The 24,892-nt window shown below is 37.1% G+C and overlaps 1 non-coding gene and 1 pseudogene across 1 annotated transcript; both read left to right on the top strand.

Moving 5' to 3' along the window:
• Positions 1 to 839: 839 nt before the first annotated feature.
• LOC136131886 (DNA replication complex GINS protein PSF2 pseudogene) lies at positions 840 to 17,713 on the top strand (annotated as a pseudogene).
• Positions 5,839 to 5,971, top strand: LOC136132399 (small nucleolar RNA SNORA41). Its single transcript, XR_010656475.1, has one exon. It is a non-coding gene; the product is annotated as a small nucleolar RNA SNORA41 (small nucleolar RNA).
• Positions 17,714 to 24,892: the final 7,179 nt, after the last annotated feature.

The following is a 24,892-nucleotide window of genomic DNA, read 5'->3' as shown; positions in this document are numbered from 1 at the left end:
TATTTATTGACCATCTACCAGCTGCCAGGGACATGAAACTACTATACACTTAGATGAATATTATGGTAAGGAAAATAAAGAGTCATGTGGACTCATGAATCAGAGAATACTTTTCTCTATAATATTGAGCAAAATTGAAAAATATGAAATGTAAGATAAAAAACAAGCCTATAAACATGCTATCATTTTGAAGAAAATTAAGTTATGTTTCTACAAGCTTGCGATAGTGTTGATTGTACTAAAATTTGTGACAATTGGATCTCCTAGTAGAAACACAGATACGAGTTCCCACATATACTATTATTAAAAGGGATAAAAATGAGCATAGAGTAACATGAAGAAGCTGTACTAGCAGATCTGTTCATAATCCTCCAACTATTCATCTCATTTTCTTTCATAAGAGATCTCAATACTGCTCAGATTTCTACCTTTCTCCACACAATTCAGAGCCTTAAGGATTGTACTGATAAGTTTTATTTGAGTGCTTAGTTCAAATTATCAGTTTTCCATTTAGCCTGAAAATTTCATGGATGCAGTGGCAAGGTTGGCCTTAGGAAAAATTTGGAATTAAGTGTGACACTTACCCTCTGTAGTGGATTAAACAGAGGTCTCCAGAAGGTATGTTTATGTCCTCCTCCCTGGCATCAGTAAATGTGACATTATTTGGAAAAAGACCTTGCAGATGTAATAATTAGGTTTAAGATGTCGAGATGAGATCCTCCTGGATAATTGGGCCCAAAATCCAATGACAGTTTCCTTATAAGAGACACAAAGGAGAGACACAGAGAAAAAAGGAGAAGTTATGTGAAGATAGTGGCAGAGACTGAAGTTATGAAGCCATGGAAGTTAAGAAACTCCTGGAGCCACCAGAAGCTGGAAGAGGGAAGAAAAGTTTCTCTCCTGGAGACTTCAGCAGAGAACAAAGCTCTGTGATAACAGAACACAAATCTACCAGTTTCAGACTTCTGGCCTCCAAAATGGTGAGAAAACAAATTTCAGTTGTTTTAAGCCAAGCAGTTTGTGGTATTTGTTACAGCAGCCCTAGGAAATTAATACACCTTCCAACCTAAATAGTGTCCCAAAATTAATTTACATGGTTTTTTTGCGGTAAGCTCAGCCTTTCCTAAAGCCAACACCAATAAATGCCAACACCTGCACTAACCTGTCTCCATGCCAACAACTGCACGAACCCTTCCAACACCAACACCTGTACCACTCAGGATTCTCTTCTCCAACAGGGGTGAGCCAGCCCATCAGCAAACTAATTCAAGCAATTGGTTAATGGGTATAGCTACATCGATTGATTCATTACTGTGCTACCTTTTTCAGATGACATAATTAGAAATGAGACCTTTCTAACGGTCCCATTTTCACTGTATTAACAGACTCAGAGCAGGTCAGTGTTTAATGAACTCAGCTCTCACCACTTTGCAGAAGATGAATGAAAGAAAATATTTCAGTAACAGAAACATATTGTCTGGACTTCCCTGGTGGCACAGTGGTTAAGAATCCACCTGCCAATGCAGGGGACACGGGTTCGAGCCCTGGTCCGAGAAGATCCCACATGCCGTGGAGCAAATAAGCCCGTGTGCCACAACTACTGAGGCTGTGCTCTAGAACCTGTGAGCCACAACTACTGAGCCCACGTGCCACAACTACAGAAGCCCAGGTGCCTGGAGCCTGTACTCCGCAACAAAAGAAGCCACTGCAATGAGAAGCCTGCGCACCTCAACGAAGAGTAGCCCCTGCTCGCCGCAACTAGAGAAAGCCCGCACGCAGCAGTGAAGACCAAACACAGCCAAAAGTAAATAAATAAATAAAAATTTATTTAAAAAATAAACATATTGTCTGAAAGGAAGTTGCGACAAGGGTAGAGAATGAGAAAAACAAGGCGGATACTGATTGAAAGCTTGCAAAGTAATGTTTTCTAGAGTGTAGTTCAAAGAACAATAGTTTTAGAAAAAGTTCTCCAGGAAAAGTGGTTGTCTGGTCAATTAAGTTAATCTGTAATACTCTACTTTGAAAGTAAAAATATATAATGATTTCAAAATGTTATGTTGTTTAAAAATAAGAGGAAAAATAGAGAGAGAGACAGAGAGACAGAGAGAGACAGAGAGAGACAGAGAGAGACAGAGACTCAGCTTGATCATCCCAGTACGTATAGTGGTTACTAGTTTGGGTTATTGTATCAAAGTAGAAAAACTTTGGAGTAACATAGACAAATCTGTTTCTAATCCACTACTTAACTAGTTAAGTAATCTTCAGCAAATTACTGAGTAGTTTTAGTTTCCTCACACATAAAATAAGGAAATGATGCCTATTAAGTTATCTTGTGATCATTTGTTATAATTCATGTGAAACACCTGTACTTCTTAAATGAGATGTTTCCTATAGCCATAAATCCTCAGTAAATGGTTACTATTATGTTTTGTTATTTTTGTGGTTATTATGGTGGTCAGTACCACCATATGGTAGCCAGCATCCCTACTGCCACCCATTACATGCACGGAAATGCAATTATCTGTGAGAATATTGCTTCAAAATAAAAATAATATAAATAATCCCAGCAGAGATAGCAAAGTAGAGAGGGCTATTGTTTCAGCAGTAGAAAACTCCTCAGAAAACTGAAGGAATTTATTAACATATCTAAAGAAAGCATCAATCTATCAAATAGGGCACTGCGCAGCCTGGAAAGCAGGAAAAGGAGTAAGATTAAGTTTGGCACTGATGTCCAAAGGTCCTCAAGTATTCTGGTGCTTGAGGCAAAGTCAACCTGACTGTTGAAATGACTGTGGAGTCATAGCCTTAAAATTGTCCTAAAATGACTTAAAATGTCTTTGTCCTTTTGACAAAATGGTCCTTAGTTGTAAATGTTTGTATCAAGCTACCAACCTACCTTATCCTGGTACCATTAAATACTGGATTTATCTAGCTTCCTGTACTGAGTTGAATGGTGTGCCCCCAAATTTCATATCCACTTGGAGTCTGTGAAGGTGATCTTATGTGAAAATAGGGTCTTTGCTGAAGTAATCAAGTTAAAATTAGGTTATCTGGATTAGGCTGGGCCCCAACTCCAACAGGATTGGTTTCCTTTAAGAAAAGGGAAATTTAGACACAGAAACACACAGGGAGAACTCCATATGACAATGGGGCAGATGTCAGCGATGCATCTACAAGCCAAGGAACAGCAATAATTGCCAAACCCGAGAAACGAGGAAGAGGCAAAAACAAACAAACAAACAACAACAACAAAAAACCCAACTTTTCCTGGAGCCTACAGGGTGTATGGCCCTGCCTACACCTTGATTTCAAATTTCTAGACTACAAAACTAACTAGACTAAACTTGTGATAATCTGTTACAGGCGCCCTGAGAAAGCACATCCTGTTCATCAAGTAGTTCTCTGGACAAATTTCCCAAGTAAGTAAGCATATACATGGAAATATTAATACTTAAGTACACATAAATTTTTCCAGTTCCTGTCTCTATGATAACTATTTTGTATTTGCAAATTTGTATTATAGCTTTTTTCCATCAACCTTATGAATTTTTTTTTTTTTTTTTTTTTGCGGTACGCGGGCCTCTCACTATTGTGGCCTCTCCCGTTGCGGAGCACAGGCTCCGGACGCGCAGGCTCGGCGGCCATGGCTCACGGGCCCAGCCGCTCCGCGGCATGTGGGATCTTCCCGGACCGGGTCGCGAACCCGTGTCCCCTGCATCGGCAGGCGGACTCCCAACCACTGCGCCACCAGGGAAGCCCTACCTTATGAACTTTTTAAACACAATCTGCCACTGAAAGATAAACCTGCTCTTACAGGATGTGGACAATAACAGGTTTCTGAAGGTACTATCCTATGGCAGGAGATAATGTATGAAGCCCCTCTTTAGAGCCTCTAGGGCTTGTGGTCTTGCTCTTGCTGATCCCAGTTCTCTGCTTGACACCATATGCCCCTCCTGATACCTTTGTTGGCAGAGCAGCAAAGAATTTTTCTTTAATAATATTTTATTGCTACTTTCCCACTCAGAACTCCGAGATGGGTTTAATTACCACTGATGTACTGAAAAAGTGCTAAGTGACAAAGAATTCACAAAAATAGTAACACAAACAAATAAATGTTAACATTGGTCAACTTAATCAGACATTTGAGAATATAAGATTTCTTTTTCTAAAAGCCTATGCTTTATAGCTCCAAGAAATAATGTACATTTTGATATTTTGGACATAGCTGAGATGATGAAATTAAGAAACAGTTATACCAACATTTCAGTGGACAACTTTCAGATGAAACACACCAAAATAATACAAATATATTCGAATTTTGCCATAAATTTCCCAAAGAATCACTCTCACAGTATTATTATATGGAAAATATTTTTCATTCATTAATGTATTCATTCAATCAATTAAGAGACATTTCTTGAGCACTTATGATGGGCCAAGAAATATGCTAAGTGCTGGAAATACAAAATAAATAGGATATATGATCCATGCCTTCAAAGAACTTATTCTCATAGGGGAGACAGACACAAACAGATAATTACAGTAGATTGATTTGAGTGCTCTTATAAAGGTATAAACAAAGTCCTGTTATTTCCCTGAAAAAGAGAGCTAATAACTTCTTGAGGGAGGCAGGAACTGCTCATTTAGTTTCCTGGAAACATTAGGCTAAACAGCAAGTATAATAGGGCCTATTGGCCAACATATCTATACATTCTAACTGATTTATTTAAATCAATATTAGTCATAGCCTTTCAAATGAATCAAGTTCTGAGCATTTGTTTTTTAATTAAAAAGTAAATACCAGTAAAATTCGCATCAATTAAACCAAACTTCAGGGCTTCCCTCATGGTGCAGTGGTTAAGAATCCACCTGCCAATGCAGGGCACACGGGTTCGATCCCTGGTCTGGGAAGATCACGCATGCCACAGAGCAACTAAGCCCATGCGTCACAACTACAGAACCTGTGCTCTCTAGCTGGCAAGCCACTACTACTGAAGCCTGCACGCCTAGAGCCTGTGGTCCGCAAGAAGAGAAACCACTGCAGTAAGAAGCCTGCTCTCTGCAATGAAGAGTAACCCCCACTTGCCACAACTAAAAAAACCAGAAAGCCCACATGCAGCAACGAAGACCCAACACGGCCAAAAATAAATAAATAAATAAATTCATTTATTTAAAAAAAATAAATAAACTTCATTTCCATGCTCATCATCTTCTAAGAAAATCTCTGATAACTCAGTTGATTTATCTCATCAATAAATATTTTGCCCTGTACGCACATAGATTTCCTTTACCAAATAAGTTAGAAAGTGAAGCAAGGGACGTCCAGTTTCAGTCCTGATGTGTAAAAAGCTTAAAAGTTATAACTGCCATTCTCATAGCAAGTAAAATCTGAAAAAAACAAAAATCAACAACTCTTCTTGAAGCTATAAAGGAACTGAGACTGTAAGGCAAACCACCATCTACCCCAAAATCTGGAGAGACAGGTGAATAATAGCCAAGATCTGTTTACTTGGAACAGAAACTCTAAACTGGTAGGAATACTTAAAGGTAATTTTGACAAATTGCTGAGATTAAGTGTCAAACTGAGAAACTACTGAGGGCCACTCACAGGAAGGAAACATATGTGTGTGTGGGTTTTACCTTCAGGAATCTCACCAGGTTCTCATGGTGAAGAGCCAAGAAAAATCCAAATCTCTGGACCTGCTCTGAAAGACATGTCAAAAGAAGTTCTTCAGGGAGAAGAAAAATGATAGAGTTCAGGAACTCATATCTACACAAACAAAAAGGAGTATTAGAGAAGGAATGAATGAAGATAAAATATAATTTAAAATAATTTTCTTCCACAGCTACTGGTCTGCAGCTGTTTTTATGGTAGCAGTTGTGGCATTCCTCTGTGGGAAAGAAACTGTTACACAACTAAACACCTCTTTCTCAGCAAAATAGAAAGTGGGCATATGTGTGACGAACACAAGGTGAAAAAAAAAATGAAAAAATAAAATAAAATAAAATAACTTTCCTTCTTACTTGCTCTAAAAGATAGCCATTTGTTTGAAGTATAATAATAACAATATTGGTGATTATAGCATGTGCAAAAGTGAAATGGATGTCAGGAATTTCTTAAGGTATGTGGGGCTGGGGATTGGGCATATTCTATTATGAGGTATTTGTCTTACCTAAGAAGTGATATAGCATTATTTCAATGTGGATTGAATCAGTTGTAAATGTATATTTCAAACACCAGGGCAAAGACTAAAATATCTTTAAAAGAAGTGTAATCGATATGCTAAGAGAAGAGATAAAATGAATCACATAAAATGCTCAATTAGAACAAGAGAAGGAAGGAAAAGAGAATAAAGAAGAAGCAAAGAATAACTGCAGCAAATAGAAAACAATTACAAACATTAGATATTAATCAAGCTATATCATAATCACATTAAATGTGAATGTTTGAACTACACCAATCACAAGGCAGAAACCGTCAGAATGGATAAAAGAAAAAGACCCAACTATATACTATCTATAAAATCCCACTTTAAATATAAAGATTTGGATAGGTTAAAAAGTAAATGGCTAGATTAAGTTATATTATATTAACACTAATCAAAAAAAGGTGGAGTAACTACATTAATTTGTGACAAAACAAACTTCAGAGCAAGGAAAATTATCAGGGATAAAGAGAGATATTATGTAATGATAAAGATGGCAATTCTCCAAGAAAATATTATTAATCCATAAGGTGTATGTACCTAGAAACAAAGCATCAAAATATATGAGGCAAAACTGATAAAACTGCAAGGAGAAATAGACAAATCTACTATTTTAAAAGACTTCAATACCCCTCTTACCAGTAATTGATAGATTAGACAGGCAGAAAATCAGTAAAGACATAGTAGATCTAAAAAAACACTCAGTTAACTTGATCTAATAGACACTTATAGAATACTCCATCCCACAAGAGCAGAATACATATTTGTCTCCACCTCACATGGAACATTCACCAATATAGACCACAGGCTTGGCCACAAAACAGACCTTAACAATTTAAAAGAAAAGAAATCATAAAAATTGTGTTTTCAGCCACTTGAAATTAAAAGAGAAGTCAAGAGCAGAAAAATAGCTTACAAAATCTCAAAATATTTGGAGATTAAACAACAACACACTTCTAAATAATGTAAGGGTCAAAGAAGTCTCAAGAGAAATTTTTAAATATTTTAATTAAATCAAAATGAAAGTAATACTTATCAAAATTTGTGAAATGCAGCATAAGCAGAATTTAGAGTGAAATAAATGGTAGTAAATGCATATACTAGAAAGCAAGAAAAATATAAAAGTATTAAACCTTAGGAAACTAGAAATAGAAGAGCAACTTAAGCCTTCTTAAAGCAAGCAGAAGAAAAGAAGAAAAATAAAAACTGTGCAGAAATCAATAAAATTGAAAATGAGAAAACAATAAAAAAAATTAACAAACCCAAAGTGTGGTTCTTTGAAAAGTTCAATAAAATTGGTAAACATCTGTTATGGGTTGAACTCTCTGTCCTCCAACCTCCACCCCCTGCCAAAATTCATATGTCGCAGTCCTAACTCCCAGTGCCTCAGAATGTAAACTAATGTGGAAATAGGGTCATTGCAGATGTAATTAGTTAAGATGAGGTCATACTGGTGTAGGGTGAGCTCCAATATAATAAGACTGATGTCCTTATAAACAGGCACACATACATTGCACACATACATTTATACAGAGAAAACGACCCAGGAAGTTATGCTGCCACATGCCAAGGAACTACCAGAGGCTAAGAGAGAGGCCAGGAGCAAACCCTTCCCTAGCACCTTTAGAGAGAGCATGGCTCTACAGCATATCAGTTTCAGATTTGGGGCTCCAGAACTGTGAGACAATACATTTAAATTGCTCTAAGTCATGCCAAGTTTGTGGTACTTTGTTACAGGGAAACTAATACAACCTCTAGCAAGGCTAACAAAGAAAAAAAGAAGACAAAAATTGTCAATATCAGAAATGAAAGAGCAGTGATCACTACTGACCCCATTAACATTAAAAGGATAGTAAAGGAATACTATGAACAACTCGATGCCTGCAAACGTAATTTAAATATAATAGATCAATGATTTGCACATTGGCACAATCAACCAATACATCCACAAGGAGAAAGAGATAAACTAAATAGGCCTACATCTATTAAGGAAATTGGATTGATAATTAATAACCTTCCATAAAAGAAAGCAACACACCAGATGGTTTCAGTAGCAGATTCTACCATACATTTAAGGAAGAAGTTGTCAATTCCCCACAATTTCATCTAGAAAATAGGAACTGAGGGAACACTTCCTAATTCATTCTAAGACCAGCATTACCCTAATACAAAAACCAGATAAAGACATGACAAGAAAAGAAAACTACAAGTCAATATCTCTTATGAACATAGACGCAAAAATCTTTAACAAAATATTAACAAAAATAATCCCCCAATGAATAAAAGCAATTATACACCACAACCAAGAAGGAATTATTCCAGGTATATGAGGCTGATTCACCCCTTGGAAATCAAATAATGCAATCCACTACATCAACATGCTAAAAAAAATCATATGGACATATCAGTTGATAAAGACAAAGCATTTGACAGCATCCAACACCTAATCATGATGAAAACTCTCAGCAAAGTAGGAATAGAAGGAATACACTGAAACTTCCTTAACTTGATGAAGAACATTTATTAAAAAAAACAAACAAACAAAATCCAGCTAACATCATCATACTTAATGGTGAGAGACTGGAAGTTTTTCCTCTAAAGTTGGGAACAAGGTAAGGATGTCCCTTCTTTTGAATTCTATTCAAAATCATACTAGAAGCCCCAGCAAGTGCATTAAGACAAGAAATTGAAATAACAATCTATACAAATTGGATAGGAAGAAATAAAATGGTCTCTGTGCACAGACGACATGATTGTCTATATAGAAAATTCCAAGGAGTGAACAAAACAAAACTTGGAACTAATAAGCTTACAGAATACAAGATTAATATACAAAATACTGGGAAAAATATTTGCAAAACAACACATATCTGATAAAGGACTTATATCCGAACTATACAAAGAATTCTAAAACTCTACAATAAAAAAATACAAACTAATTTTAAAATGGGCAATAAATCTGAATAGATATCTCACCAAAGAAGATCTACAGATGGCAAATAAGCATATGAAAGCTGTTCAACATTATTTGTCATAACCTTCTGAAAAAGAATCAGGCAGTTGCAAATTAAATTAAGCAATTGCAAATTAAAACAATAAGCTATCACTACACACTTACCAGAATGGCTACAATTTAAAAAACTGACAATACCAATTGCTGACTCGGCTATGGAACAGGAACTTTCATTCTTTGCTAGTGGGGATGCAAAATGCTATAGCTACTATGGGAGATAGTTTGGAAGTTTCTTACAAAACAACACATTGTCTTACCACATGTTCTAGTAGTCACACTCCTAGATATTTACTTAACTGATCTGAAAACGAATGTCCACAAAAAAACGTGTATGTGAAGGTTTATAGTAGCTTTATTCATAATTTCAAAAGTTGGAGGCAACCAATGTCTCCTTCAGCAGGTCAACGGGTAAACAAACTATGTACATCTATATTATTCAACAATTAAATATTGTTATCAACAAATTAACAAATTAATTAATTTAACAAATTAAATATAGAGTTATCAAGCCATGAAAATACGCAGAGGAAACTTAAATGTATATTGCTAAGTGAAAGAAGCCAGTCTGAAAAAATTTCACATTGATGATTCCAATTCTATGACATTCTGGAAAAAGCAAAATTATAGATGGTGAGATCGATGATTGCCAGGAGTTTGGTGGAGAGGTGTTGAATAAATAAAGCACAGAGGATTTTTTAGGGTGGTGAAAGTATTCTCTGTGATTTGTCAAGTTCCGTAGAACTTTATAGACAAAAAGTGAACTTTAACATGTCAAAAATCCTTTAGGAGATTCGGGGATCTTAGAAAGGACTGCAGACTGTTATCAGATAAACTTACATTTTTACAAAATATGAACAAATCACACTAAGGGAGTTGGGGGCAGGGGAAGGTGATGACCTACATAACTGGAAATGAGTGGATTCTTTGACCGAAGGCAAAAGGAACAATAACACTGTCTTCCATCTGATAAAGTTGTTTTCCATGGAGGTGCAAGTTAACAATTATGATGCTGCTATACATGTATCCTGGAATTGAACAATTATGTCAATGAATGGTGGATGATGAGAGTCAGATTTCTCACTGTTCAAGTAGGAGTTTACATACAAGCAAGGAAGGAGGTTAGAATGATCCATGTTGTAACAGACAGGAGACATCAGGATGAACTCATAGTTAGCTTAATATAGATACAGATGTTTACATATAGAAATATTTACAGATATATGTATATACACAGGTTAGTATACACACATATATTTCTTTTTTCTGTCAACTAAGACGGCCTAAAGCAATCACATCACAATAGCAATGAGCATACTTAACATACGGATCTTGGTTTCAAAAACCTTTCTCCAGCCAAAGGAACCAGCAAAACTTGCATAAATAGCAGATTCCAGGACTGGGGCAGGAAATATACAAGACGAGTTTGGAATATCTTGTAGAGCCCAAAAGTAAGTCCTCAGAAAAACTTCACCATGATGGAGGCATGTCAAAGGGATATAGGAATCGACTGAAAGAGCTCCCAGTAGCCCCAGAAGGAACAATTTGATAAACAAAATATTTAAAGTAGTATAAAATACATTTCCATGAGGCTATATTGATATTAATAAGTAATTGAATAAGTAAATGGAAGGGAAAGAAGAAACAAATTTTCCATGCAGAAGAATTACAGATAATTTATGAGATACTCTGCCCTAGAGGAAGGGCACATAACTTTCTGCCCCTTCAGTGTGGACTGGGCATAATGACTTCCTTTCAATGAGTACACTAGGGAAAGAGGGGTTACTAACTTCATAGTGGAGAAACCTGACAAACACTACCTCAGCCAGGTGATCAAGGTCAACATCAATAGCGATAAATCGTGTTGATAGTATGTATTATTGATATAATATGATGAAAATGGCACTTTACCTCTGTGGTCTTCCTCCTAAAAGCCCATAACTCCAATCTCATCATTAGAAAAACATCAGACAAATTCCAGTAGAAGGGCATTCTACAAAATGCCTGACTAATACTCCACAAAACTGTCAAGGTCATCAAAGCTAGCAAATTCTGAGGAACTGTCACAGCCAAAAGGAGTCTAAAGAGACATGACAACTAAATGCACTGTAGTATCCTGGATGGTGCCCTGGAACAGAAAAAGAACCTTAGGTAAAACTAAGGGACTCCAAATGATATGGACTTTAGTTAACAATAAGGTCAAGATTGGTTCATTAGGTGTAATAAATGTATCATGATAACATAAGATGGTAATAATATGTGAAACTGGATATGGGGTGCATGGGAATTCTCTGTACTATCTTCTCAATTTTTCTTTAAATCTAAAGTGTTGTAAAAAATAAAGTCTACTAAAAAAAAAAGAAAGAAATCCACTCCTAATCATAAGAAAAGACACTACAATTATTCTAATTTTTAAAAAGTGAAACAAGGATTATACCACATGCTTTTGAGTTCTCAATGCTTTTCTACTTTGGGGAGTTCCCCCCCTCCAAATATTCCAGCAATACAGGAACATTCTCAACTGTTCCAGTCAAAAATAGTAACTTTCAAAAATGGTGAAAATCAGTCACTTCCAGTCGGCTTGACTGTCAACATAACAAGAAAACACAGCAGGTTAGAATTAGAATCTCTCTTTCTCCACCTTGAGTGTGTGAAAAATATACCCGTCTTTATTTTCCATAGTAATCTTGGGTGTTTTTATCTAGACATGTTTTAGCTGTGTAAGATAAACGAAGGGTGGCAGAAAATAAAGGCTTTAAGTTTAGTTGCACATCAAATAGTCCCCAGACATAGTCATTAATAACAAGATGCTTGAAGTTTAATCAACCGTAAGTTGCACTTCTATTTTTTTTTCACTGTAAGGATATGTTTTACAAAATCTACTTAGAATAAGAAGAAATGGTTAAAAAATAAAATCAGTTTAAAACATTTAAGAGAAAAAGACTTAAAAAATAATATGTGGCTTCACACTTAACATCAATTGTTAAGTTAAAAACAATGTTAATAAGTTATTAATTATCAGTAACTGATAGAGTGATAAAATAAGCTATTAAAGAAATTTACTGCATATTAATCTTTAGATAAAATACAACATATTTTCAGCGATCCATTTTCTTATTATTCTAATAACATACAAGCTAAGAGGCTTTTCAGGAGCCATAACTGTATAGATATTCAATTACATTATTTTAAAGAGGAAGCTGAGGTAAATTGCTCCTTATGTCTCCTTTCTCTGACTGCATCCAAAGTCTATGCATTTTGAGGCCCAATTCTCCATCCACTTAATCCACAATTATTTGTTTAAATGCTCTAGCATTAATTGAATTCCTAAGCTCTTACAGCTTGTAGCAGTCATCCTGGAAATTGCTATGCCTTATTAGGTATTATATCGTATAGCACTATTTTAATTTTTAGAAATTATATCACTTTTTAGCCAATTGTAAATTCTCGGAAGATCAGAACCATGTGAAATACTTCTTTGATCTAGCTTCTATTACCTAATAAAGTGCCAAACACATACTGGGCATTATAGAAATACTTTCTGATTAATGAAATGATGTGATCTAATCTACTCATTGAAGGAAGAATTTGTAAACATCAGTGTTTAGTAATATATTGGTTTTATCTAAAAATAAATCATGTTTGAAAATGTTTTGCTAAGTTCCTTAATGGAATATCTTCTCTTTTTATTTTAGCAAAACTCAAATCATGTTTGAATATTTTCTTATCATTTTAACATAGAAAAGTTTATCATATAAATAAGATGTTGCATTTAAAGAACATACTTCTTTTTGATGAACAAGTTAAATATTAACAAAAACAACTATGTAACAGACAATAAATAAAGCCTTTATATAGACTATGTTCTCTGAAAATTATGCAATAAAATTAGAAATCAATAGTAAAAGGAGTAAAAATATTCATGTCTCTGATCACCACTTTCCAGTAAAGGTAGATTATTTTTACCAAACCTCCTACTAGAAACAACTAAAAATAAAGGATAAAGTAAAAGAATAATCTTTATAAAGGCAGCACAAATCTGATGAAATATTAAGGAATTCCCAGCCTGCAATCTAAGAACAGGAGGGGAAAGGAAGATTCTAATCCACCCTGCCATAAGGCATTTGCTCTGGCTAAACCTAGCTATGGCCTGGAAGGACCCCGAAAAGCCTAGGGACACCCATGGTGAGGACTTTGATTCGTGAGCCTACGATGTTGATTTGTGACACTAAAGGCTACACGGTTAGAGTAGGGTGAACCTAAAGTAAACCCTCTGTCACTTTGCAAGGGAGTAGGGAAGGACTCCATCCTTGAGTGCCTGTAAACACATGTAACCGTCATAGTGTTATAGAGCTCCACTTGTCTTTGTTGGGAATGTCCCCAAATAATCACAAACTGTAATTTAGTTTAACATGATCCTGAACTGTTAGTGCCAGTGAGCTCTGGGAAGGAATGAATGTACTCCTTCTGGAGGACACCATCTCTATTTTGCCCTTTCTTGTGAGAATGCTCCCAAGAAAAATTTTATGATAAACTGAAAAATAACCAAGCTGGCAAGATAATAAGGCAACATATATAAAGTTTATCAGAAACAACAGAAAACAGAAGCAGAACAAAAAACTTCAGAAAATTAACTTAGATGCAGAGCATTAAAAAAAAAAAAAGGAAGAGAAACAGAAAAAAAAGAAAAATAGGCTTACTTCATTATTAGAATAAAAATAAGCTTGGCAGAATCAGCATGTAATAGGAAATTATTTTTTAAATTAATGCATACAGTATTGAGAGATCATTACAGTAACTGGGGTGAAAAATATAACAACTGAAATTTGAAACTCAGTGAATGAGTGGGGCAGCAGATTAGCCACAAAAAGAGAGAATTAGTAAAATGGAAGTGGAGGCAAAAGAATTCTGAAAGTAGTGCAGAGAGAAAAAAAATGGTAGGAAACATAAGAAAGAGTTTAAGAGGTACAGATGAAAAGTTAGAAGGTCTAAAATACATTTAATTTGCATTCCAAGGTATGGGGGTACAAGTTCAGGGTACAAGAGTAGAGAGGACCAAGGGCACAGAGAGAAAAGCTCTGAGCCAAGGAGCAAGGCTTTGTATTTACTCCCAGTATCAGAGGGCACGACAGTGACTTGTGGCTCAATGAAACAAACTCCTGATGTTTTCACCTCATCCAAAGCCTTATCTAGGGTAGCAAGGTCATTATTACTGACCCCATCAATTTTGAGGTCTCCTATCTCAGCAGTCACATTGCTTTCTGGATTGGCTCATGAGGTCTGTATGACTGATTTGGGCTTCCACAGTGGCAACTATTTTTAGGAGTCCATCTTTTTTTTTTTAATTGAAGTGTAGTTAATTTACAATGTTGTGTTAGTTTTAAGTGTACTGCAAAGTTATTCAGTTTTATATATATATATAAATATATATATATAATATATAATATATATTTTCTATAAATACATATAATATATATATACGTATAATATATATACATATATTCTTTTTCAGATTTAGGAATCCATCTTAACTCTTGGCATCTGCTGTTATTACAAGAAAATAGCTCAAGTTTTCTCCGTAGGAAGAGTGACTTCGCTATTTTTCCCTTCATATAAAAGTTTTTAATCCCAGGAAAGTCTAGCCTTGCAATATTCACATGATTTTTTTTGTTTTTCTAGTACCATTTTAACACTCTCTCTCTGTTACTCTTGCCCACTAAGCTTTAAGTTGGGCTGTCTCTACTCTAGGAAGTTTTCCAGGTTTGCAAGGCTGATTGAATTAGTTTATCTACATTCCTTTGAGTCAGTTTCTTATTTTCTGATGGGTCACCTTCATCAGCATTATTAACTCAATCTTCACCGTAAGAGGCCAAACACCAGCCAATGCTCCATCTATAATTTCCCATGGGAACTGATCTCTCTCATGGATTTCTTCTGAAAGTGCCAAAGCTCTCTTACAGCAGCCAAGATCCACTGCAAAGAAAAACACCCTGATGCCAAATGAATTTGTTTGGCATCATAGACTGTAGGAGGGGCTGAGCTGTAAGAAGGCTAGGCTGTCACCATCCTTCTTAACAAGCCTTATGTGCCTGGTCCCCTCATCTCCCAAGCAAACCAGCCAAGATTCAAATGATTTGCTCGGTTTTGCAACAGAGGTCATGAATATCCCTTGTTTCACCTGTGTGGGTGCACATCTCTATAACTGTTTTCTTAGAGGGTCAGAAACATCTGCCCTCTGCCACCCTCAAACAAATCTTAGTCTCAGTTGTTACAATGGGAAAGACCTGAGGCTGACTGCCAGATTGGTAAGGAAGTCCTCCCCCAACCCCAGCTGAGAAGACAGTGGGCAACACCCAGACAGTGTCTGGGCATCTATCTGTATTTGAACCTTCTTCCTGGTACTCTTCTTGCAACCACCTCTCCAGTTCTTCCTCATCAACAGGCAATAAAGCAGAGGACCATTTATTGCCCAGTTGACCATACGATTTTGTTCACTATTGAGTCCCATGACCATACGATTTTGTCAACATGTCACTACCGAGTCCCATGAATTTTATTCAAATCCCATTAGTTAGCCCACAAGGTCCATGTCTTTCCTCTTCCAAAAGGCCAGATCCCTGTAAGCATATCATAAGTTGCCAAAAACCATCAACAAATCGCTGAGAGGTCAGCTAGTCTGCCAGGCTTCATGGATGCTGGCAGATGACACAAGGCAGAGATCAAAGGTGAGTTTATTGCAAATGCAGTACCAAAGTATCAGCATTTATACCATTTTTCTGAGCTCCAGTTCTTACAAGGTGACATGAATTTGGGCCATATGGTGACATGAATTGGGCCTTGTATGACAGGAGAAGGGCTCTGAGCTTCCGGAACCTAAATATTTTACACTGGACAGTGAGCACAGATGCCCTTTTTTCTAGAAAGAAATGACCATCTCTATCTTCCAGGGCTGTAAGCACACCTGTTACTTGCTTCAGAGGGAGACATTAACTCTACCATCCAAGTCTATTCTCTATAAAAATATCATTTAAAAGATCATCTGGGGAGGGCTTCCCTGGTGGCACAGTGGTTGAGAATCTGCCTGCCAATGCAGGGGACACGGGTTCAAACCCTGGTCCGGCAAGATCCCACATGCCGCACAGCACCTAAGCCCATGGGCCACAACTACTGAGCCTGAGCTCTAGAGACCATGAGCCACAACTACTGAGCCAGCATGCCTAAAGCCCGTGTTCTGCAACAAGAGAAGCCACCACAATGAGAAGCCCGCGCACCGCAACAAAGAGTAGTCCCCGCTGGCCGCAGCTAGAGAAAGCCCACGCGCAGCAATGAAGACCCAACACAGCCAAAAAATAAATAAATAGATAAAAGATCATCTGGAACAAAGGGCAGTCAGTGCCCCTGCTTGCAAGATGTACAGAAAAAAAAAAAAAGAGAAACCCATGTAGAATTATCTCCCAATATATCACAAGTTAAAGAAGAAAATTTCAGGAATAAATTGTTTTACTCCATTAATTTTTACCACCAGAGAGCTGTTGTACCACTCTTTCTGTTAGAATTATTTGGTGGTACCCTGAATTACATGCACTTAACTATAACATGCAATGTGCAAATATGTTTTTTCATATTTTTTTCAAAAAAAAAAAAAAGCTTGAAGCCCCTTTTGGAATGAAGGTTCTTCAGAGGTGGCTAAATAGTATCCATTATCTAAATCAAATATTTTAAAAAGGGAAGGGAAGGAGGAAGTAGAAGAATAGTATAATGAGGTGGGGGTGGGGCGGGCCCTGCACTGTGGCGGGAAAGTGGCGGGAAAGCTCCTCCCGGAGCCTGGGGAGCTGGAGGCGCCGCCGCGGACGCCGCTGACGCAGTTTCTGGCCGAGAAGCTGGTCACCATTATCCCGAACTTCAGTCCGGACAAGATCTTCTAACTGGGGGCGACCTGGGGCTCTTCCACCCTGACTCACCAGTAGAGGTGGCCCTGTGGCTGGCGATCGACCCGACACCAAGATGGATGCATTGGCTGCTTCCTCGCGAGTGGAGGGAGGTGGGAAAGTTGGAGAAGATGAGGGATCAGGAAGGAAAAGGTAGAAACGTTTCCCTCTACGCCTAGCCCTTAGTCCAGGGAACTTACCAAACTCCTGTTAAATCAGGCTTCGGACAACATCCCCAAGGCGCATGAGATCCGGACCCCGATGGAAGACGCGCAGGACAGTAGCGTAGCCAAGCTCCCGTGTGTGCTGACGCCTTCGTGACACAACAGGCGGCCCGCGCCAGGCTGGATAACTTGACCTCGATGCAGGTCAACACCCGTGGGGCTTTCCTCCCACCAGCGCTCGATCCTGTGGACAAACTCCGCACAGACCTGCAGCCTTCACACAGCGCCCAGTCTCGAGTCTTCCAGGCAGAGACAGGTTTGTGGAGGCCAGTGTCTGGGGCAGGAGGCCCGCCAGCGGTGTGTGAGCGCTCAGGACGCGATCGAGGGACGCCCATCCGCTTTTGAACGTCTGAAAAAAAGTGCTGTGGAGCAAGGAATGGATTTATAACATTGTTAGACAAGCAACGGGCTTGTGGTGACTTTCTGTAATTCCACATCTGTATCTTGGAGCCAGCTGTCCTTTTACAAAGGAAAGAAAAAAACTTTGGCAAAACAAGCGGTTTTCCCCGGCGGAACCTCCGGTCTCCTGATCAGAACTGCCATGCGCAGGTGAGTGTTCGGTGACTTCACGTGTTGCTTTTAAAAGATGGAGGTATAGCAGGAGTGCGGAAGTGGCTAGGCCTTTTTTTTTTCTTTCCTTTTTTGTTTCCTTCTTGAACCTGATCCCTTGGGCTAAATTTAGAGTCTCCTACAAAGGTGGTTCATCCAGAGAAAGAGAGCCATTGAGTGGGTAGTGACGGTGAACCATGTTTATCGTCTAAGCCCTGATACACAATAAAGATGGAATCAAGCCAAATCTCTGTTGGGTTTTCCTGCCCAACCGCCACGTGAAAGGAGCAAGCCAGGGGGCTAGAATGACTTGTTAGACCAAACTGAGAGGTTTAGCAGGCAGCTGGAAACTTTAGACCAACACTCTGGATGTCTCTTGTTCTCTTTGCTACTTTGGGGTAAGGTCTAAAGGGTTGCTTAGCACCAAGAGGAAAGTCCGGGAAAAATTAATTCCATGTTATCAAGTGTGTGAGTGAAGACATGATGCCGGGGGAAAAGTGGGACCTGTGACATGGTTCTTGATGGACTGAGGCAAAAGACTGTTATAGGCAGCAGAGGCTCAGTTAAGGGCAATTTCTTTTTTTTTTTTTTTTTTTTTTGCCCTAGGAGGAAAAGTTTCATCTGTAGCATTTTGGAATTGCTAAGTTCCTTACAGAAAGTATATTACTGAGAGAGGAAATGCTTGTCTAGTCATGCAATGAGTAGGTTCAGTAACCAGCTGGTTTTGGACGGTAGCACCATTGGTGAAAAGCAGAAGCATGCCATCTCGAGGGTTTTTTAAAGAGCCTATGTGCATGTCAGCTGAGCCTAAAGAATATCTACTGGGATTTTCCCTTCAGTGTTTAAAGTCCAAACTTACTCAAGCTACACGAGCACTATTTCTCCGTTCCACATTGGTACCCAGATGTTCCTCTAACAAACAGCTGATGGTTATTCTTTGAACACTGAAGGGCCAGACATGAAGGGATTAGGACCTAGAAGACCTGGTCTCCACCGTTTAAGAGATGACAGGACTTGCCTTTTCATCTCACCCTTATGTGGAATCCTTCAGATTTAACCTGGGGAATCTTCTAGAGTGAAACCACAAGTTTTTGTGGAGGTTGAGGAGACCTGCATGTCTCAGATCTCACCCTGAAACACTTTTTTTACAATCTGTCTGAGGTACAATCGAATCTGTCTTTACACTTTACCTGTAAATCTCTGTAATTGTTGAGCTTTTATTTTTATTTTTGACTTCATTATAACATAAAAAATGATTTTTCTCTTAATAGTATTATGAAATGACTGCAAGTAAAAACGTTAAACAATACAGAGATATGAATGATGGAAGAAAGTGAACACTCAGTTAGATTGGCACAATGGAGTGAGAACCAGAAATCACAGAGCAAGAATACGTTTTGGCTTTGCAGCTAAAGTAGATTTTGGCAGAATTCGATTTATTACTCTGAAGTGTTCCTGTCTTTTGAAAATAAATATTGAGGATGATTCTGTAGTGTGGACTGATACAAAGAAAGTCAAATAAATTGGGAAAAAAGTAGAGATATCTCAATTTTAAGTTTAAGAGAGGTAGTATCAAAATAGTACAAACAAACAAAGGGACAATGTGCATATTGTAAGGCTAGTCTTCTTTGGGGAAAAGAATACGTGAAAAGAAAGGTGAAAAAAAAACCTCTCTTTTTACTACTGGACATTTTAAAAACTAAATAACTTTATGTGACTAAAATAACCTTAACAAAGAAACTCATATACTTAAAATTTGCATGAATTTAGATTAACCTGACAACTTTAGATTCAGAAAAGTATTAAGGGCCATCACTCTGGTTGTATTCTTTTCTTCCCTTTATTTATTTATTTTTTAATTGAAGTATAGTTGATTTACAATGTTGTATTAGTTTCAGGTGAACAGCAAAGTGATTCAGTTATATACATATATATATATAAAAATCTATTATTTTCAGATTCTTTTCCATTATAGGTTATTACAAGATATTGAATATAGTTCCCTGTGCTATACAGTACGTCCTTGTTGTTTACCTATTTTATATATAGTAGTGTGTATATGTCAATCCCAAACTCCTAATTTATCCCTTCCCCTTTCCCTTTCCCCTTTGGTAACCATAAGTTTGTCTTCTATGTCTGAGTGTCTGTTTCTGTTTTTTAAATAAGTTCATTTGTATCATTTTTATAGATTCCACATATAAGTGTATAATATGATATTTGTCTTTGTTTGACTTAACTTCACTTGGTTTATCTTTGTATCTGAGCTCTGAGTAATATGAAATGACAGAGTGACAGAGACAAAAAAAAAAGATGGAGGAAGAAGAGGAGGGGGAAGTGGAAGAGGGGGAGGAAGGAAGGGAAAAAGAAGACAAACAGAATAAAGGAATAAAAGAAGGACGGAAGGGAAGGGGAGAGAGAGCGAGAGCCCTCGTTTAGTGTCAAAACAAATGACCTATAATGGTGTTGCAGTTAATAAAGTTGGATCAAAAAAATTAAGTTTATTGGTAGAGTTTATAATCTTCAGAACACTAATATATGATCTGTTTGGTTGCTTTGACTATTAAAAAATAAAAACAGGGGCTTCCCTGGTGGCGCAGTGGTTGAGAGTCCGCCTGCCGATGCAGGGGACACGGGTTCATGCCCCGGTTCGGGAAGATCCCACATGCCGCAGAGCGGCTGGGCCTGTGAGCCATGGCCGCTGAGCCTGCGCGTCCGGAGCCTGTGCTCCGCAACGGGAGAGGCCACAACAGTGAGAGGCCCGCGTACCGCAAAAAATAAATAAATAAATAATAAAAAACTAAAAAATAAATAAAAAGTCTGTAATTGTACATCAGTAACACAAAAATGGAGGCATGTTCAAAGCCAGCTATGATTACAGTCAACGCCTAAGTCCACTCACTCCCAGCTCCTCTCTATCCAGCCTCAACATCTACTCCTCAGACTAGAACAGCAGGGAAAAGTCAATATTTGTATTGAATCGTTTTTACACTTCTAAAAAGATAAATATTAACAGGTTGGAATCAAGTGAATTATTCAATTACATACCAACAGTTTCCAAAGCATACTCATTACGTTCTAGAATTGTAGTAGATTTATTTTTTTCAAGGATATTTGGCTCAATAATTTAAAACTAAGTTGTTTTTACTCTTGCACTCTCTTTTGGGGAGGAAGGCTGTAAAAGTGTCCTGAATGTCAGTCACTTCCATAAAAATAATTTTAGAAAGTAGCTTTTTCATCAGTGTTATTAGAACATTAAAAGATTTATTTACAGAGCTAAAGTTTACTCCAATGTTCATCTTCCCTTTGTCTATCCTCTATATCTATTCGCAGTGTCCTCTCCAAAAGGCTGTGTTACTATTACTATCAGAAGCAGTGGATTGAAAGTTGGACTGTTACATTTGATATTCCTTTACTGACTACACCTTTGAATTTTGCAGTGCTAGTCAAATGATATACTATATAAACTGTTAGACATAACAGTCTAATAACTGTTAATAAATAGTCTTTAATAACTTGAGAGTCTGTCAGAATTCAGACATTTTGTGTTATTGCCTCCTATTCAAAGGAAAATTATTTGCACCATTTTGGTGTATTGATTTGTCTTTTTTGTTGTTTCCTGGAGAAGGTCTATTACTGAACTGAAAGAAATATTCAACAGTCACTTTGCTCTGACTCTCAGCAAGAAGGAATTGTTTTAATATGATTACAAATTGAAGAGTAACATTAAATCTGCCATCCCTTCCTTGGTCAGCTCCAGTTATGCTTTTTAATTTGAAACTATCTTCTAAGAAGTTACAAACAAAACATCAAATACCTGGGAAGTTGCAAGGACCTTCACTTTCCATTTTAAAACTAACAATTTTCATAAAATATTTCATGACAAACGACAACAACTCAAATATCATGTTGCTTCTCATAAGATTTTCTTTTGCATTATTGAGTATTGGGTAAATAAGCCTGAAAATGTTAGCAAATTTGAACACATTTGTTTGAGTCTACGTGCTGCTCTACAGTGGCTCCCCTGAGAATAGAAACAATTACTCCACATTCTCCTTCAATTAGGGCAAATCTCGGCTTGGCCATACTTCATAGAAACATCGCATTTTATTTTCTACCTACTAAAAGCTGACTATTGCAGGCTCTCCACACTAAACTAAAGGTGATAGTTTTAAGATTGTCTCTTTTGTATCCCACTAAATGTTTCCAACTGTTCCCTTCACTAATATTTAAACAGCCTAGTATAAAAACAGAAAGAAGAAATAGAAATGTCCTTTCCAGGGTCATGAAGCTCTAGTCACCTTTGAAATACATTGGCAGGAAGTAGGCAACTCTGTCCCCTCATCTTTCTATCAATCTACCAAACAGCATGGCAGCAGTCACTTACACCCTAGGAAGAAATCAAGGCCCTGAATAACTGCCTGGTCGTTGTGTTATTTAGCTTTGCCAATGTCAGTTCAAAGTGTTTTCATCCTTCAGTGTTTTCTCAACCTGGCAGAAAAATGGATAATGGATGATGATGTGGAGGACAAAGTGGGTGGATTCTGCAACTGATGAAGAGGAGAGAGAATTTGATAAGGAAAGCACTTCTGAGTCCACAGCATTATGTATATAATCTCAAATAAACACACACACAACACACACACACCCGGGGAGCCCCTTTGTTGCTGCATTGCTCTCTTAATGGTCATGCCATCTTAGCTTTCTGCTTACGCAAGATGGTAAGACACGCAGACACACAAAGTGTGTTAATAATAAGGATTATTGCTATTTCCCCAGTAAATGTTTAAGGTAGACTGACAAATCCTTGCATTTTCAATTTCCAATTTATTTGAATCTCTTAGATCACTATGAGAAATTATTACTATTAGTAATAATTCCTATTCTGTATATAAAGAACAAAACTGGATAAGAAGTAATTTAAATGTATGTCCACTAACCATCTGGTGTGTTATCATGATAGGATGTATTACACATTTACCTACAAATGAGAATAACATCTCAGATTGTGAGTTGTGTATTATGACAAACCCACGAGAAGTAATCAGAAGAAAAAGAAAAGGGTGAGAGCAGGAGAATAAATGGAACCGAATGTGTTTAGTTGATGAAGTAAATATATTTTGTTCATCTCTCACTTGCTCTGTATTCTTTCCCTCTAATTCTTCCCCATCACCACATTTTCCTTTACCTTTTCTTTCTCTATTGTTTGCGTCACTGTTATTTTCATGGTTTTCCCAAATATCACTGACCTGAAGTAGGTATTTGTTGATAGTATTTTTATTTTTGGAATGGGTGATTTGTTTCCTTGCCTCTAACCTGCATTTATCCATTTTTCTTTGAACTTTTTTATTGAACACCTGTGATGTACCCAGTCCAGTGCTAAGAGGACAAGACAATACAATACAGTCCCATGTACCTTATAACAGGACATGTGCCCTATTAGGTGGACACTCAAGACTCACTTTGCTTATTTCCTCCTTTGGTTTCCACTCAAACAAGTCCTATTGTCTTTCTCAATTTTGCCTGGTAAATGTTTGTTACTGTTTCAACTCTCCGTTTAAACATCACTTTCTCCAAGAGGACTTTCTTAAACCTCTAGAGTAGATTAGATATGTTAGCTATTTGCTCCCATGCAAACTTGTCTGTACAAGGTTTGTCTCTAAAAGCTGTCTTGCTGTTCAATATATTTTTGTTGTTTTAACGTAACTCAAGAAATATGAACTGAAAATAGTAAAGGTCATATTGTTTTTCATCATAGTTTTATTTTCATCTTTCAAAGAATGCATCAAACATATTTTAAAGCTAAGAAGGATAAGTATATATGTACAAAGGACGTCAAGATCCTATTAAATATAGTATATTAAACCCTCATCTCCCACACCCCTCTCTCTCATTTTTTGGCTCATCAAATATACAACCACAGTGCAGAAATTTTAAAGAAGATAAAAATCATGAAAATCCATTATGGTGTTTTTTTCACTTTTTGTTGGAACATATAAATGAAAATGATCACAACTGCTGAGGCTAAAAAGTAGATATGCAACAAAGTTGAGCAACGCATGCATTGATTTTACTTAACATGTTGGAAAATCAGCTTTCTCCAACCTGAGAGTTATGGAATTATTGCAAAAGTTCCATAAATCTCACGTGTACCAATCTCTGTGTTTAACCCAGGTAAACATCGTGGTCTTTGCCAGCCATCCAACACAAAGCAGATTCCAACCTTTGTCTAACTCATACCACGGGGTCAAAGGCCATGCTGGTGATCTGAACCTTGAACAAGAGATGTGGCTTCTGTGTTCAATGGTTATTGATACGCTAAATAAGTGTAAATTTGGTGCTAGTGGGAATATTATCTCAAGCTATTTCTGATTATTATTCCTGCTTATTCTGCCCCCCAAAATAGTGATGTGTGCCTCCAATTTGGAATAGATTTTCTGTCTGTCCTTCCTACCTTCAAAGAATTCTTAGACCCTATTGATAGTCATTTTTCTCCTTAGATCATGTTTCTAAGGAGAATGAAGGGAAAAGGCAAATAACCCCCTGTGTCATTTGCTGCATAATTGCTAGTATGATAGGTAAGGAGAAGAAAATGCTAATTTAATTTTTTATTCTTCTTCTATCTTCTGGGATAAAAAATGATTTATAAAATAAAGCACTAATAATATAACAGTATCACTCCTCCAATTACTAGCAATAATACACTGTGAGATTGAATCATTTTCATTTTTCTGCAAGTCAGATAAAAGATGCATAGTGCTCATGTGAAGCAACATAAAGCTTCATCTGTGTTTGAAGCCATAACGCTTTGTAAAAATGACTACTTTACTGTTAAAGTGAGAAATAGCCTTTTAGCTATGTATGATAAGCAGGCATTACTTAGAGAAAGAAAATAATTTCTAATTTTGAATAAATATTTTGTGTATTATACTCATTTCCCAGCAATACATAGAAGTATTACCCTGGATTAGAATATGA

This window comes from Phocoena phocoena, chromosome 12 (assembly GCF_963924675.1).
Source record: "Phocoena phocoena chromosome 12, mPhoPho1.1, whole genome shotgun sequence".
NCBI classification, from domain to species: domain Eukaryota; kingdom Metazoa; phylum Chordata; class Mammalia; order Artiodactyla; family Phocoenidae; genus Phocoena; species Phocoena phocoena.
This window is presented reverse-complemented; position numbering and strand designations above follow the sequence as displayed.